General features: G+C 41.3%; 1 protein-coding gene across 7 annotated transcripts in view; it reads left to right on the top strand.

The window, feature by feature from the left end:
* The window catches only part of Ten-m (teneurin transmembrane protein Ten-m), a 520,735-nt gene that overhangs the window by 114,663 nt on the left and 390,262 nt on the right, over positions 1-15,810 (top strand). The gene's annotated exons all lie outside the window — the stretch shown is intronic.

The raw sequence follows: 15,810 nt of genomic DNA, 5'->3' as shown, positions 1-15,810 counted from the left end.
GATTCAATAGTAGGTACCTCCTATTCTACATCAAAGACATATTTCTCTGATCTCTTAATGATTAAACAACTTAAATATTGACTGTCTGTATAAGAGAAAACAATATTCCGACGAATAATATTGATGCAAAATATTAGCTATTCTTGTGAATAATCTATACGAGCAACAGTTTGAAACGGAAAGAACGCCTGTAATTTTATAGGTGAAGGGCGCGTGCTTTGTGTCTGTTTGATCTGTATTTTATACATCTACACTTATGCGCGTATATGTGTTAGTTTGACATCTTTACGAATGCGAGACAATTTTGCCACCGACGCTGCACACTTGAAAAAGTGCGTAATAGTTTGCGTAATAGTTTATAGAATTGTCAGTACTTATAATTGCCACAAAGCATAACTGCAAGACAAGTGGCAATACAAAAGCGTATTATCCGATATCAATGATGAGAAATAGGTCAATATTCATAAGCTCGGTATAAAAATGCTCTAGCAACATAGCTTTGTACCATAGCACCAGAAATCGAGCTGAGCGCAGCAGTAAATTTAAACATGCGTGCAGTATTGTGTCTACTCGTTGCCGTGACTTTCGTCATGATCCAAGAGGCTGTAAGTATTAATACAGAAACTAGATCTTTCATTTCTATTTATAGACAAAATAATAAATTACTCTAAAATTAATTTAATTATATAGTATATATAAAGTGACTCACACGAAACTAATCAAATCATACCGTTGTTACGAATTTCTTTTGAAAATTCGTAAACGAAGATATCTGTAGCAAGATTATAGATACTTGTTTGTTTTTATTGTTATATTGATATTGAAAAACCGTCGCTTGCTTTCTTCATGTCAATTGGTTGTAGTTAATTGTAGTGCAGTACATTCGATCAGTTTCGTGAGAAACTGTATATATCTTAAATATTCATTATTGTATTCCAATTTGCATTATGTGTTAAGCATGTATTTTATTTTTACTTATAGAATTCTACACCAGGATTTTTCGAGGATCTTCTTTATCACTGTCCATTATTAAGCTATCTTTTCCCAAACTGTTGCTGCGATTATGATCGCAGTTGCTGCCCAACCACCACCACAACCACCACCACTACTACCCCTTCATCAACCACGAATGGTGGTTAACAACTTGTCAGACATGGCAAAACAAAATCTAGCGCGATTGACAAATATGAGTTTATAATGAATATATTTGAATATATAACATTGCGCCGCGCTGAATAATGCTATATATATATATATATATACATGCTCAGATTACATCTAACAAATGCTGGTCAAATATTTCTGTAAAATCTGAAAACACACTGATATATTCTAATCTCTCGCGTGTATTCTCTTAAGATAAATATTATTTATGTATAACGCAATTCATATATATGTGTACATGCATGAATGAGAAAGATGTGTGAATTATAAATTGCAACTAAAATAAAAATATATAAAATAGAATCAGTTTTAATAATTATTACAAATATATATTACACTTTTATTGCTCGACTAACTGGCACAATATAAAAAAGTATGCACTACGTTTCGGCTCGAGGTTTGAGCCCTTTTTAAGTGCGGTCTGAAAATTAGGAACGATAGCGTTGTGTAATACAATAAATAAATAAATAATAATCATTAAGCCGAAACGTAGTGCATACTTTTTTATATTGTGCCAGTTAGTCGAGCAATAAAATATTATTTTGGTTTTAATCACTGGCGGAGGAAGTTATTTTTTCTATATATTACACTTGTTATCAGCTTCTTCTATTTCTATTCTACTGTAATAAATATATTTCATAAAAGTTTTACGCGCGAAATCATGAGATGATCATGATTCATCAATTTAGATTAATTGATGATCAAATACTTCATTGAATATTTATGAGTGACGCAAATGTTAATGAATCGTAGCAATATCGGTTTCAATTTGATACAATTTATACGTGTTAATAAAAAAATAGCTTTTGCATTTAACATTTTTACATTTGGATTTTCTATAATGCGAGATGCATCAATTATTGAGCCGATACTATTAAATATGAAATATCTCCGCAAATATTTATCTTTAATCAAAACCATCTGTATGAAATACGATTATTATGTTACTCTTATCTTTCGCTAACACAGCGAGAACATAAAATTTGATCTTAATATAATTATCAAGAATCTGATACACACTTTTCCTAATATTATTATACGCTACAAACTGCGCGCTTCTATCTTCGCCTATCTTTTAAAAGATTAATGGAATAAATTATCAACGTAACGCGTTAAAATCTCCCTTGAAGCTGTGTGACGTAAGACAAAGGAAATACAATAACGTCAGAAAATATATCGTATTCGTTAGTGAACTCTCGAGTAACGATATCACTTTTTAACCGACTTCATGACTTATTGTTAAATGAAAGCGGTCTCTCGAGAGGCTCGAAGGAAAAAGAGTTACATGTAATGCCAGTCTCCGCTCGGGCAGAGTTCAACGGAGTAATATACCCGGAGGGCACGAACACCTTTATCGCATTAAAAGCGACGAGCTGCCGCCGTCTGGACGTACGCGCGTGAGACTATACCCTCTAATCTGACCTGTAAGCGCGTCTGGTCTCACGGATACGTCACGGGGCTCATCGCGTTTCGGATCAAACCGAAATGTCTTGCGTATCTTGAACGCGAACGATATGATCCTCTTAATGTGTCCCGAGGCTCACGAGTATTACGATACTCTCTTCTTCTCCTCCCCTCTACCTCCCTCTTTTGTTCCCCTCCGATCGTCTGCTCATAGTGCCCCCGGGATCACCCTCCGTTTAAGCCGGACGACGAAGCCCCGGCGAACATCGGCTTACATGCATACTGATGCGTTGCACGCGGATACGTATTAATATGTTAATACGATGCCGCCAGTTATGAGACTGTTTGATATTACAGCTGTTATTCGTATGTGATCGCACCTTTGTCAAATATTTCCGCTTTGTAGTCGCTGAGATATGTCAATAGGAACATATATTCATAAAAATATTCGATCGATTAATATAGAGAGCGAGAGATGGCATTATATCTTCTGTATACCCTGGAACGCTGTCAATGTACAGAAAAAGCTGAACAAACGCGATTTAAAATAACCGATCTTGCACTATTATCTTGTCGCTTCGATGTCCCTTCTCAGTCATGTCGACGTCTTAATCGGCTCAACGTTAAGTTTGCAGATGCTTGATCGGATATCTTGAAAAGAATAAATTAATAAATTCAAATTAAAAGTGGTTGAAAGCTTTTGATAAACGTTTTTATAATTTTTCAACTGTACTTCGATGCGAATTTTCTTGATCTTTCTTGGCAACTTAACGAGCCGTCCTCACGAATTGCGCTCACAAATTGCGGTCACAACCTCAAGAAATAGTTCGCGCTGTCTCGTGCAGTTCGCGTCGCCTTTCCGGTACGTTTTCTTAAGGTCGTTGTAAGCTGTCGACTGCGAAGAAGGAGCTCGCTGTCGCAAAACGACGCGCACGATTCTGACGCCTCGCGCCAGCAAGAATGCGGCGTCAGCTAAGCACATTCGTAAGCTTGCCGCGTTATGACATTCCTGCGTCGCAGGAGAGAGGGCACGAAGGGCGGAGAACAGCGAGATGTGACGGCGTCTTGTTAACGGCACACGATGTCCTCATTATCGCGACTGACGATGATGACGATGCAGGTACTGCGCGATGCGAAGTGGATTCTTCACTCTTCGAATGATGAAAGCGCAAGAGCGAGAGAGGAGCAAGTGGGGAATATACGAGGAAAACTGTGAACTCATTAAGATGGTCTGGTATTTGTTAAGGACGAGGGGACGTCTACGTTCCTAAGAGAGCAAAGACATTTAGTGTCTTTAAGAACTCAGTCACTTCCTAAAATGGTAAAATATACTAGGACGTTCAAATATTAACAGACTGATTTTTTTTGATGGTATAAAATGTTTCTCATTTTGAATATAATATACATTATTATTCTCTGTATTCATTCTGAGATATGGCAAGCATTTTTTTCAAATGTGAGGACAGTTTGTTAGAAGTTTTTCGGCTGCATGTATATTTAATTTTGCAAATTGACATTTCTTTGACAATTGCTGTGACTCCGGAATGAAATAATCTTAAATTTTATTTGTGTTCACAATAGGCTTCAAAAACACGTCTCCCTCCTGTAGAACCAGTCCAAAAATTGCATAATTGTATACATAAGTTTGGTTTTTATTTATCAAAATTCGTGGCGTTCAATAAGCATTCACTCGAGCATTCACTTCACTATTAATAATGGTTTTAATACTTCTCATACTAATTTGTAAAATTTTTGTAGTTTTACGAGCCGTAATACGTTTATTAGCTCAGAACAAATTATTCACACGTTTCATATTCATAATCATTAATAGATGTTCACAATCGGCGAGTGTGTGGTTCGTTTCCGATAAAATTTACAAATCCGGTGTTTAATATTAAAAAATCTTAGTAGATATTATTTATAAAAATATATCCTCTTTTTATGAAGTTAACAACAAAGTTTAAAAAATGTAGTTACATAAATATGGATGACTAAAGTATCCAATGACATACATTACTTATGGGAGTCATATATTACATATTGAAGCCCGTGGAAAGGTATCGCTTACAAATATCGATCTGCGTTGGCTTCGGCTTAATATTAAAGTGATTTGGCTTCTCTTGAATCGCTAATAATTGTTAAGGAAGGATTAAAAAAAGGATTACTGTAACTCTTAACTACGATTATTAATTCTACTAGCTTTAATTTAAACATACTATCTTAGGATAAATTTTAGCAGTAACTTATGTATCTTCGGTGGACGTCCAATCTCAAGTATTCATCTTATAAGCCGTGCACGAACAATGTCGTTGTATATCGAAGCGAATACACATGAGACAAACGTTTTTAATATTCCATATCTCCACCATCGGAAATCTTTGGTATCCCGTAGAGAGACATGGCTCTGTCTATCGTAAGCGAGGAATGAATTAAAGTTTCTGCAGAGACTTTGTTTCCCGCGATAGTATTCCGAAGCCAAAGGGCTCGCGATTTCCTCGATTGATAATCATCCTCTAGCTGCATTGCGCGCTCTCTGCATTTCTGCTCGTCCATTTTATGTGTACGATCCATTTGTACGAGATTATAAACAATTACATCGCTAATTTTTTTCGAACAGTAGTTTCAATAAAGAACAATCAATTCTTATATACCAGATATCGAAAATGATTTACCGAGAAAAATAACTGTTTGTCAGCCGAAGAAATACGAGGCTATAACGAAGGCTTGGGCGCTATCGATCTTCGCGGCGGTTCGTTCCCACGTCATTAATCCTAAATAAGGTTTATAAGATAAAGTGGAATGGCCTAGCGAAGGTCAATAAATCTGGAGGAAACGGTAAATTTGTTTCGTACTTCAGATTCATGGATACGCGATACTTTACGTAACACGGTTTTTACAACGGCGTTTATTTTGTGCTCTCGGTAATGCTTCTTTTAACATTCTACAGCTCGTTTAATGAACCTCCATCGCCAGTCGTTTACGTTCAGCACATTTGAGATTATTTCGTATTTATTTTAAGAGAATATCTTCCATACATTTTGGTTGAAATTACGTAACGTAACTGTTTGAGTTGTACAAGAATGTTGTTTTTAACATCATGTATATAGGAAGTATCATGGACTTGACTGCATACTTTTTAGCAATTGGTTAACAACTCCGGTTCTCATTATTCCAAGCGATACATAACACGCTCCGGCACGACTTATTATGCTGCGCGCCCTGAAATTACGAGGCGGGCCTCGACGGGACCATTCAAAGCAATTTCATAGGGAACTATCTCATCGGCAATATGAAATTTCACGGCATCTCGTACTACGTTACCCTTCTCAAGTCATGATGTTACGATAAATATTCAGGCGTTGTTTCTGACCCAGACAGCTAACAATCCCGCTTTATGAGAATTTGCAAAACTGATATGTGTAAACCAACATGTGCATAATGATCTTGACTTTTCTAAATTTTATGCAATTTTATATAACCACCCTCATTCTTTCTTTAAGTCGTTCTCGATTGACATAATCAATTATAACATTTTAAGACATAAAGATTCCTTCGAAGTTAAACGTCCTTATATTAGAATAAATGTCCTTATCATTTATGCGATTTATGATATACGTTAACTGAATTTAGACGCGCGCCGTACGAAATAGCGCCTAAATTCCCCGTCCGGCGTAGACCTGCACCGATAAGGTCTTCGGGGTCCACGCAAGGATCGGAAGGGCCACGCCCTGCTCACGTTGCTCGTTATTCACGGCGTGAAGGTGCTCCATCTCTCTTGCGCGCTCAGATCTCCTCCATGAATCTTATCCGGGCCGCGGGTCTCCTCGTTAAATCTCGCCAATCAGATATATATCGGGGATGCGAGGTGGTTTCGTGGTCGGGCGGTCGCTGCCCGTTTACGCCGGGTAAAATACTGCGTCGGCAGATGCTCGCCTCGCGAGCTTAACCCTCTCTCGATTCTTCAGCGGCTGCGGCTGCGGCATCGCATGCACTGTGTTTATGGTGTACGTTGTCCGCGCCTTGCATACTGTATAGGTTCTCTTACGATTTTGTGTGAGGAGTAACAGCCAGCCAGCCAGCCAACCCAACGTCGGTGTGTTTCTGGCGCGTTGTTGGAAGAGCGACCGCGCCGCAACTTCCCGCCTCCGCTTGCTCGTGGTGGCTCCCTCGGGCCACCTTCTCATTATCCGTTGGTGATGGTGGCTGCGGTATGGCGGTGGTGATAGTGATGACGACGACGGCGGCGGTTGCGCCGGTGGTAGTGATGGTGTTGGCTTAGGTGGTAGTAGTAGTAGTAGTCGCGTTCGTAATGGCAATTCCGTCGCAACAAAGGAATTGTTATTAAGCGTCGACCCGCCCGGGGACGCACCTTCCTGGACAGTCCCCGTGAGAGGAGATGGATACGCTCCATCCAACCTATTGTGCGTCGTCGCGCGAATCCCGCGGAGGATAATTTTTAAAAGAAACCACGATTTTCTGCGCGACGTTATCCCACTTCTTTGCATTCCCGCGCTCTTCCGCAATCCGCAATATTTTTTCCGGACGTTACGCGAGAAACACTTTCACCGTGAGAGTCTTCTTGTCGCACGACGGTGACCTGTCGTCCGCTTCACCTTCTACGTAGCCGTGCAGGCATCGAGATGGCAGATACGAGGTAAAGAAAAATGCGCCGGACTGATCTAATAGACCTTCTTCCCGGGTATCTAGACAGAAACGATTTCGTCGTGGATTAAAGGCGAGATATCGGACGGGCGCAATTGCATCCCTAAATCTTTGAACTGCGTTGGATTCTCCGTGATGTATTCTCGTCATTAGATTTCGGGGAACGCGTAACCGTATCCAGACGTCGTTAACTTTATTGCACATTCTATCTAATTACTGATCAAGTTAAAATATTTTTATCGGAATTTTCTTTACGGATCACGTATATCAAAAAGTATCTCGAGAGTCTCGAGACCTTCTCGAGATCGAGATTATAAGAAGAGAATCCGGACCCCTTTGATGTAAATTTTATGAAGATGAAAAGGAGACTTGTACAAAGAATAGAATGGGTTTAACTTCTGTTACGTTCTAATACTCGTGTAAAGAGGACTTAAAAAAGGCTTATTCCCTAAAGTAGACAGCCGTTACGGTAGGCCGTTACGGTAGTTTCTACGACACGTTTAGATGGATGATAGTACATTCTTAAAGACTACAGTTATTTCTCAAATTATATATTCTTTACATGTTAAAATTGCTAAAAATATCGCCAAGTTATTTTATTTACCAATGAAATGATCCAAAAATCAGAATATTAGTTAAACGACAGCGCTAATTCAGATTGGTTTAAAGTTATTGCTTGTTTCGAGGAAAAAAGCGCGCCTCCCATATTTTGCCTTAATTTTTCTACTTCCGCCAGCCGCCAAACTTCATTCTCTATGCCTTTCTGGAGGCACTCGGTTTAACCGGATTCCAGATAATTCACTTCCTTGCTCCTCGTCGTAACAGGACATTAATGAAATTAACGTGTGCGCTCGAGGTAAGATAAAATTTATATCGTACGCGAGAGATAATATGCACGCGATAGTCTTCGAGCATTATGCATTTTGAATATAAAAGCTGCCGGATACGCGTTTCAAAAGGACAAATTTCCACGCAGCTGTTTAGCACAATAATTGTAAAGCATTCCTTGCATATATAGATATCTATATCTCAATTTTCACGGGAAGAGAGATGTACGAGTATTTGTAATATTATAAATTATGATACTACAATACACACATTTTTTTAATAGCACGCCAGATACATTTCTTTACATATTTCATCTCCTACCTTTCTCTTAAGCGGTTTTGTTTTTAGATTGCATTATTAATGTTCTCGCTAGCAATTACTCACTGTCAAACGTGACGTAAGTTTAGACAAAAATTTTGAAAAGAAGATAGATAGCGCTCATTATATGCATATAATATATAGAGAGAGTGATAAATGATTTTATAATAGATAAACATAGAAAGATATATTCATTATAAAACTGATATATATAGATAAATATTAGCCATTCAATTAAAATGTTATAAATAACGGCAAGCTGCTTACGTATGCATTCTTCAAATACTGAAGTGAGATAAAATGCTTGTTTATATTAATTTCCTTAGATAAGCCTGTGGGATGCTAGCTTCCAGTAGTAACTTTATCGATGTAACCGATAATCTGAAAAGTTAGTAGCACCGTTGCGAGCTGTCGACACCTGTCGACGGCAGCTTTCGTCGAAAAATTTCTTCAGGTGCTCTGCTCGATCAGATGTCTTGTTAGTCGAAGATTTGTGGTCGTTCCGCCTCATTAAGACATAGTGTCGGCAATTGTCCCCATGCTAACCCGTGTTTTGGCCTCGCCTAATCGGCGTAAAATTCCACTGTATTAGAAATTTCAAGCACTTTGGAGCAACGTGTCCGCCGTAATCAGCTCTCAAATGCCGATCCTTCCTCGTTACTGGACTCCCCTAAGCATAGGTTACACCGAAAATGTGGCCTTCTAGAACTATGATTACGGCACCGACTGTAAAATATCGACTCTCGCGAGAGGCAAAACTGAATTAAAACGAGTCAGCCCGTAATCGATATCCAGAAATGGGAATCGTTGCTGCAAATTACCGCTTGAATGGCGCGGATATATCGCGTTTCACTGTCGATAAAATATCTCTTACCTTCTCGTTGGCTCGAACGACTGCTTCCCGTATTAATGCGTTTGTGGTTTCTCATATACCGTCTATTTGCAGAAATTCGTGTCAGTCTAACGATAATGGAATTAACCATTATAAAAGTTCTTTCACGCTGACGAGTTATTAGTATCGGTAAATATCATGATTCGTTCAAACGACAGACAGATAAAGTTCAGTGAATTTGTCGAATTATATGTAATATTTAATCGAGAAGACGATAAAAAATTGACGAAGAAATAGGAAATAGCAAAAAGGATCTTTTCTTAACTGTGGCATATACATCCAACTGAAATAATTTATTACGAGTGTAAAATAAAACAATAAAGCATTGCGCTATATCCTGTACATCATCGTTGTTATTTGTAACGTGATTTTTAAACGATTTTTAAACGATTCATGCAAATCTTGCATCGAATAATATTTTGATACGTGAAGTTTTCGCATGAAAAATAATATCTCCGTGTAATCATTGATTTCGTTATTTAATTTTGCTCATCGATTCGACGCGAGCAAACATTACCCTTTTACACTGTATGTATATATTACGTATCGTGGAAAATTGATTTCCTCAACCATTTTGAGACTCCGCGTTTAAAAAAAAAACACTTGGCACTAGTTGAAACACGATACGGCGATTAAATGCGAAACAACGGCCGGAAACTCGTTGTTTCGTTTTGATAATACTGCGAGAGCGAATGAGCGAGCGAGCGAAAGAGAGAGAGAAAGAGAGAAGGGAAGAGGAAAAGAGGGAAAGGAAATGGCAGAGGGGTGTTATATTGGCGGAGAGCGAACCGGATTAAAGCCGCATCAAAAGCGGGATGGATATATAATTACATTAGCCCATACTATCGGGTGGAAATAACAGGTTAGACGCAGCCGAGAGACCGGCGCGCACACGCGGTAATTAGGTTGTATCAGGTTCGTAAGCTGCGTTGTCAGCGAATGGACAATGTGAGCGAGCGCGCGCGCGCGAGAAAGAGAGAGAGGGAGAGAGAGAGAGCCAGCCAGCCTGCAAACACATTAGAATCTAATGACATGCTATTACATTTCAGGCCGATCGCGGGAGTCATCACGTCAAAGATCTCGCGTCGCGTCGCGTCATCCCCCGGAACCCGGAACGGAGGAGAGAACGGATCGGGCGGACGCTCTGTCGCTCCGGTTCCGCGGAGTGACGCGCTACGCGTTTACTCCCTATCCCCTCCAATACATCTACATCTCGTTAGACCACGTCTTCTCGCAGACACGAGTTCGCAACGAGTTTATTACTCGCGTTACTCTCGCCGCGCGTTCTCATTAAACGTAACGAGCATTTGCGCCGCACGCGTAACGTCTTTCAACGGTAAGGCGGCGTTTACGCCGCCGACGCTACGCGTTTCCTATCGTGCAAAAAGCGTCTCCTTAGGAGACGTCAAGTTAATCGCGGCCGCCGGGCAGACGCGCTTCGTCGTAATGCCAGGCGATTTACTCGAAACATGTGCTGGTTCGTACGTGTAATTCCCATCTGCGATCTGAATATGCACTGCGAAATCGCAAAGATTATTTGCATTATTCTCACTGCGAGAAGACCGCGCGTTTTAAAACAGGTCGATAGCTTATTCGCAATGCCCGTCAGCAGCACCGTTGTTACCATGGAAACTTCGTTTATTCGATATGTTTATTGACAATTATAAACGAGGACGGTGACAAACAAGAAAAAACTTCTGGCGCGCGATCTCTGTTCTATATTGAATTATGGTCATTTTACGGACCAGAAGAGATGGAGGAGGAAGAGACGGAAGAGAAGAAAAGAAATTACGGTTATGCTTCCGATAAAATTCCGCGCTGCACGATGTGAAATTATTTAAGGCGAACTGCTCTTCGAAGACTCGCTAGCTGCCCAGACTTCGTCTAAGGGGGGGGGAGGGAAGGGAGGAAATGTCGAGGTGCTGCCTTCCGGCGTTCTTTAACCGAGCGGAGTGGTAGTCGTAAAAAAGATGAGACCCAGTATCTTACGATATAGCCAATTTGACTGTCCTGCATTTCGACCCGATGATCCTAGCCAAGGGGAAAGAAATCAGTTTGCCTCTACCTCACCCCCTCCGTTTCTATACGCTATAGGAAAGATAATAATTCAGAAAATGCAGCCATCGACGATCGAACCGATTTCGTTCAAGGAGAGAGGAAAGCTCATTCCGCCCCGTTCCCACGTTATAGCGTAAAAATTCATTCTTCCTTTCGTTTCAAAAAACAAAATGGAACCGTAAAAAGAAGCGCATGTGCTTGTCTGTAAATAATTTAAGTGGAGTGCCTCGGCTGCGCAGTCAAATCGTCGAGAGGTCCTTCTTCCTCGAATTTGCCCCCTTTCTCTCCCCGCTCTCTCCCTCTTGTTGTCTCTTCAGGTTCGCCCATCTGAGCGTACCTGAGCAAGAGCGCGCGGAGTGTAGGTGCCTGGGAACGTAGATATTTTCCCATTTGCGTGTGTACACACGTACACGCACACGTAGAAATGGGAGCTAGTGCGTCGTTTCAGACGTAACGTACGGTCGTGCTTTTTGTACGCAACAAGCTCTGGCTCGATTGTCTCTAAAACCGTCCTCGACGAAATGCACGTACTCTTTTTTCGCATTTCACCGAGTACCGTGCAATCCCCTCCCGCTGTACCTCCCGCGCTTTAGCCTCCGCGAATTCAGCCTCTCAAACCACAGCGGTGTTTGGATAGGTACGCGACCGCTTCTCCAGAGAGTCGTCAACGAATACGCAGACGACGACGACGACGACGACGACGCTGCTTACACCAGCAAGAACGATTTGCGTAATGGTGTCGCGACGCGAATCGAATCCGTACTGTGTCAATAAACGAGCCCGGAGAAAATATCAGACAGAATGTGAGCTCTTCAATAATAAATTCTAATCAATATAGGTAGCCCAAAATATGAAACGAGTATTACAAAAATATAGTAGCGCTATCGTCTAGATCCCTTTAAAAGAAAGTTTGTAAAGATAAATGAATAATATTCGGATGTCGTTAATTAAAATACTAAATAACTTATTGTTAGTGATTTCCCAAAATCGAAATTTACTGGAAGCCTCGACTAGAAACAGTATCCCTGACGTCACTGTGCAATCGTGGACGCAATCGTGGAGAAGTTTTTCTGCAAAATGCAGAATTCTATATCCGGAAAGATAATCGAACTCGTTCAGAACTAGTTTCCGGGAGAGTGAAATTGGCATTCTCCCCGAGGCCGAGAACGTCGAGATCCGACGTTAGATTTTGTCAGGACATAGGATATTAGGCAGCACTGTAGACGCAAAGAGAAACGCGCAGGAATTCAGTCTGGAAACTCTCCTCTGCCATACCCTCCCGCTTGCTTGAGCCCTCTCGTGCAATCTTGCTGGTTGCAGATAAGACTAATTATCATTATATCCATAGAGAATAGCTCGTGCAGCATCATCCGGGAATCCTAATCTAACCTTTAATAATATCGTCGACAGTCAACAAGCTGCGCGGAGTACAAGACGTTCCGAGTTGATCATAATTAACGGAGGGACAATACGGACTTTGCACGAGTTAGAAAAATGATACTTTGGAATTATTTATTATTAAGCGCCCTTTTTAAGACTTCCGACTAATATCGCGGCACCTAAGTGAGAGCCGCCTAAGTAATGTCAAGTGTCTATGGTCTAACTTTTATCGAAACTTATACCAGTATATATATTTGCTCATAACAACTGTAATTTAACGAAGAGCAAAGTTTGAAAATTGACTCCGTATCATAGCTCGTGTAACTTCTATTTACGGCGCGGCCGCGTAGCGTGTTTATGCATGCGGTATAGACTCGACTTTAAGGATGAAATCATGCGCGGGTAGAACGTGACCCACTGTTAACGTTGTAAAAGACACGGAGAACTTGTTTGAACGTATCGGTATCCCTGGCAGAAAACGACGAGCGTCTGCTTACTAATGGCGAGTGGCGCGAAACTTTGGACGGGCGTTATGAAAATTTACGGATTTTAAATGCCCGCGAACGGGCGGCGGCATTAGAAGTTTTTACCCGCGCGAAACTTCGTCCTCCTTATCTCCCTTTATGGTCGAGTGCCGTCCTAGAAAATGGGGTAACGCGAGTATCTCGAAGCGGAAACATCGATCTCTCTGGAGGGTCGTAAAAACCGCGAGAGGCGCGGGCGAAGACAAAAGTAAAAAAAAAAATGAGAGAAAAAAGAACGTAAAAAGAGGAAATAGACGAAGAAAGGAAATAATCCCGGAAATTGAAGTGGACAGAGTCTACCTACGAATAATATTTCTAGTCTCCGATAAAGGGAATCTCCGTTAGTAGGCCAGTGGGATATCGATGCTCTGTATATCAAAACCGAAGAGGACGATTATTTTGTATTTTTCTATAACATTGAACTTCCGAGTAGCTTATGAACAGATCGAACTCAGGAAAAGAGAGAGAAAAAAATGTAATATATCGCGTACAATGTTTAATTTTAGTAAGTATTAAAAGAAATATTAACAAAGGAATATTATTTCACGTTCTGCGTGTTCCAAGATTTTAAATCGATATTGATAATAGTGGTAATACGCTCTGTATTATATTTTCTTAAGTGCTAAAGTAACGTCGTTCGGACTTTGACCGTCTGATCAGTGAAACAGATCAGTGAAATAATTCATTCACGCGGTCGGAAATAAATCAAAGCGTACTGTGAAATCAGCGATTTCTCAAATTGCCAGCTTAATTTATTTAGTTACTCGTTGTATTGCCCGGACACCTCTCCGCCGTCCAGGCTGCTAGCGGCGCGCCGGTGACAAGGAGAGGCGGCGTCGGCAAAGTTGGTAACTTTATGCTCCGCTTGTTTAGATTGGACAGGAAAGCGGTCCCTCCGGTTCTCGCCGATGTTGGTAATTTGGCACCGACTTCGGAGCCAACCAGCCGGTACCGTTGACGGTTTAACCGTAATCACCGAGCGCAACGACTTTCCCGAACTCCCAATCCTAAGATTGTCCGTGTCGCCAAAGGCGTCCGTGGCGCGCGGGCGCGCGGGCGCGCGCGCGCGCGTTCTCTCGCATAGCGCCGTGAATCGATGCCGTGATCGAGTAGGAAAGACGAGTTCCACCCGTGCCAGCTGCTACATTTGTCGGCCACTTAACCCCATTGCTCCGTCCCTAAGTCACTGGCACTGGTGAACGTGTTATTACCCGTCGTAACGCATGCACCGCTCATCGGTTACGCGATGTTCTTCAAGATGTTCTTCAGACCGGCTCGGCGATTAAACGCGCTGAATGGGGAACGAGGTGTTTCCACCTTGTAACGATCTAATGCCAGATAATTGAGACGATAAATGGAACGATAAGCGTTTCAAGCGCAAATCCTGACTGTTGTTACGATCAATCTTCCTTTATTCATTACATTCACGCATATTGTATAACGCGTGAAAACGCCTCGATAACGCTCGATAACTCTTGTTCATCTAACAGTGTCCCACGCAATGCGTGTATGTCGCTTCAAAAGATGCAAACCGGCAAGCAAACTGTTAATTGTTACGACTCATGGCACGTGTCGACGTGACAAATAATTATTCAGGCGAAACGCCCGGCAATTATATCATATTGTAGCATTATACGCGCACGAATTCCATTTCAACGTATGGCGTTTACATCCCGGCTTCATGGTTTTCGGCTCGTGTAATTCATCGAGCAATTAGAATCACACACGCCGATGCGAGGATCCGACTCTTGTACGTATACGTATATACTCCTCTGGATATATATTGTCGGCTAAAGCGATTAGCAAAGCACGAGCACTGTTTGAGATGTAGGCGCACAAATACGGACTTATTGATTCGCCGTTAGACACTCGCTGCGTCATGCATTATCGACGTGTCATTGCGTGTACGCACTCGCTTTTTAACGCGGATGAGAAACGGAACGAGCTACATCGAATGCGTTATTACAACAAAGGAATGCAGCGCATACATGTCCGAAAGAAATCTACCTGCCATTCAGCGACAGCGGTATTCATATATGAAACGCACGTTTAAAAAAATTTTCGCGCAACTTTCGCGCTTTGTCATCTAACGCGGAACCTAAATGCAGAATTTCGCTGATCCAGGCACGAGACACGTGAGTAAGAGCGATCTCAAGTTCCAAAATTCATTAGGGCGTACCGCATCGAACTCTTAACACATATACAGCTGCCATTTAACCAGCCATTCACTCCACCACGCCGCTTTCTATCCTCTAATAACTTCCCGATAGTCGAAACGTCACGAGTTCCAGCGAACGACTAGACTCTGTATACGCTTCCAATAACCGCAGGACAGTTGCCAACTGGCGCACATGTCGTTTTCCAGGATGCTCCCATCCGCGAATTTACTTTACAGCCTCGCCGTTCGAAGTGAAATATAGGCCAGCTCAATTTTTCAAACTCTTTAATGCATGTCGCAGTAACGCCAATTCGCATATGAAAAAATCACACGTAAAAGCGTGATTCTAAACTTTCTCAACTGTTTCAAATGTAGGTCTATCGTTTATTATCTTTATCGACGTAAATAAAAATGTCGTATTA

Source organism: Temnothorax longispinosus, chromosome 6 (assembly GCF_030848805.1).
Source record: "Temnothorax longispinosus isolate EJ_2023e chromosome 6, Tlon_JGU_v1, whole genome shotgun sequence".
NCBI classification, from domain to species: domain Eukaryota; kingdom Metazoa; phylum Arthropoda; class Insecta; order Hymenoptera; family Formicidae; genus Temnothorax; species Temnothorax longispinosus.
This window is presented reverse-complemented; position numbering and strand designations above follow the sequence as displayed.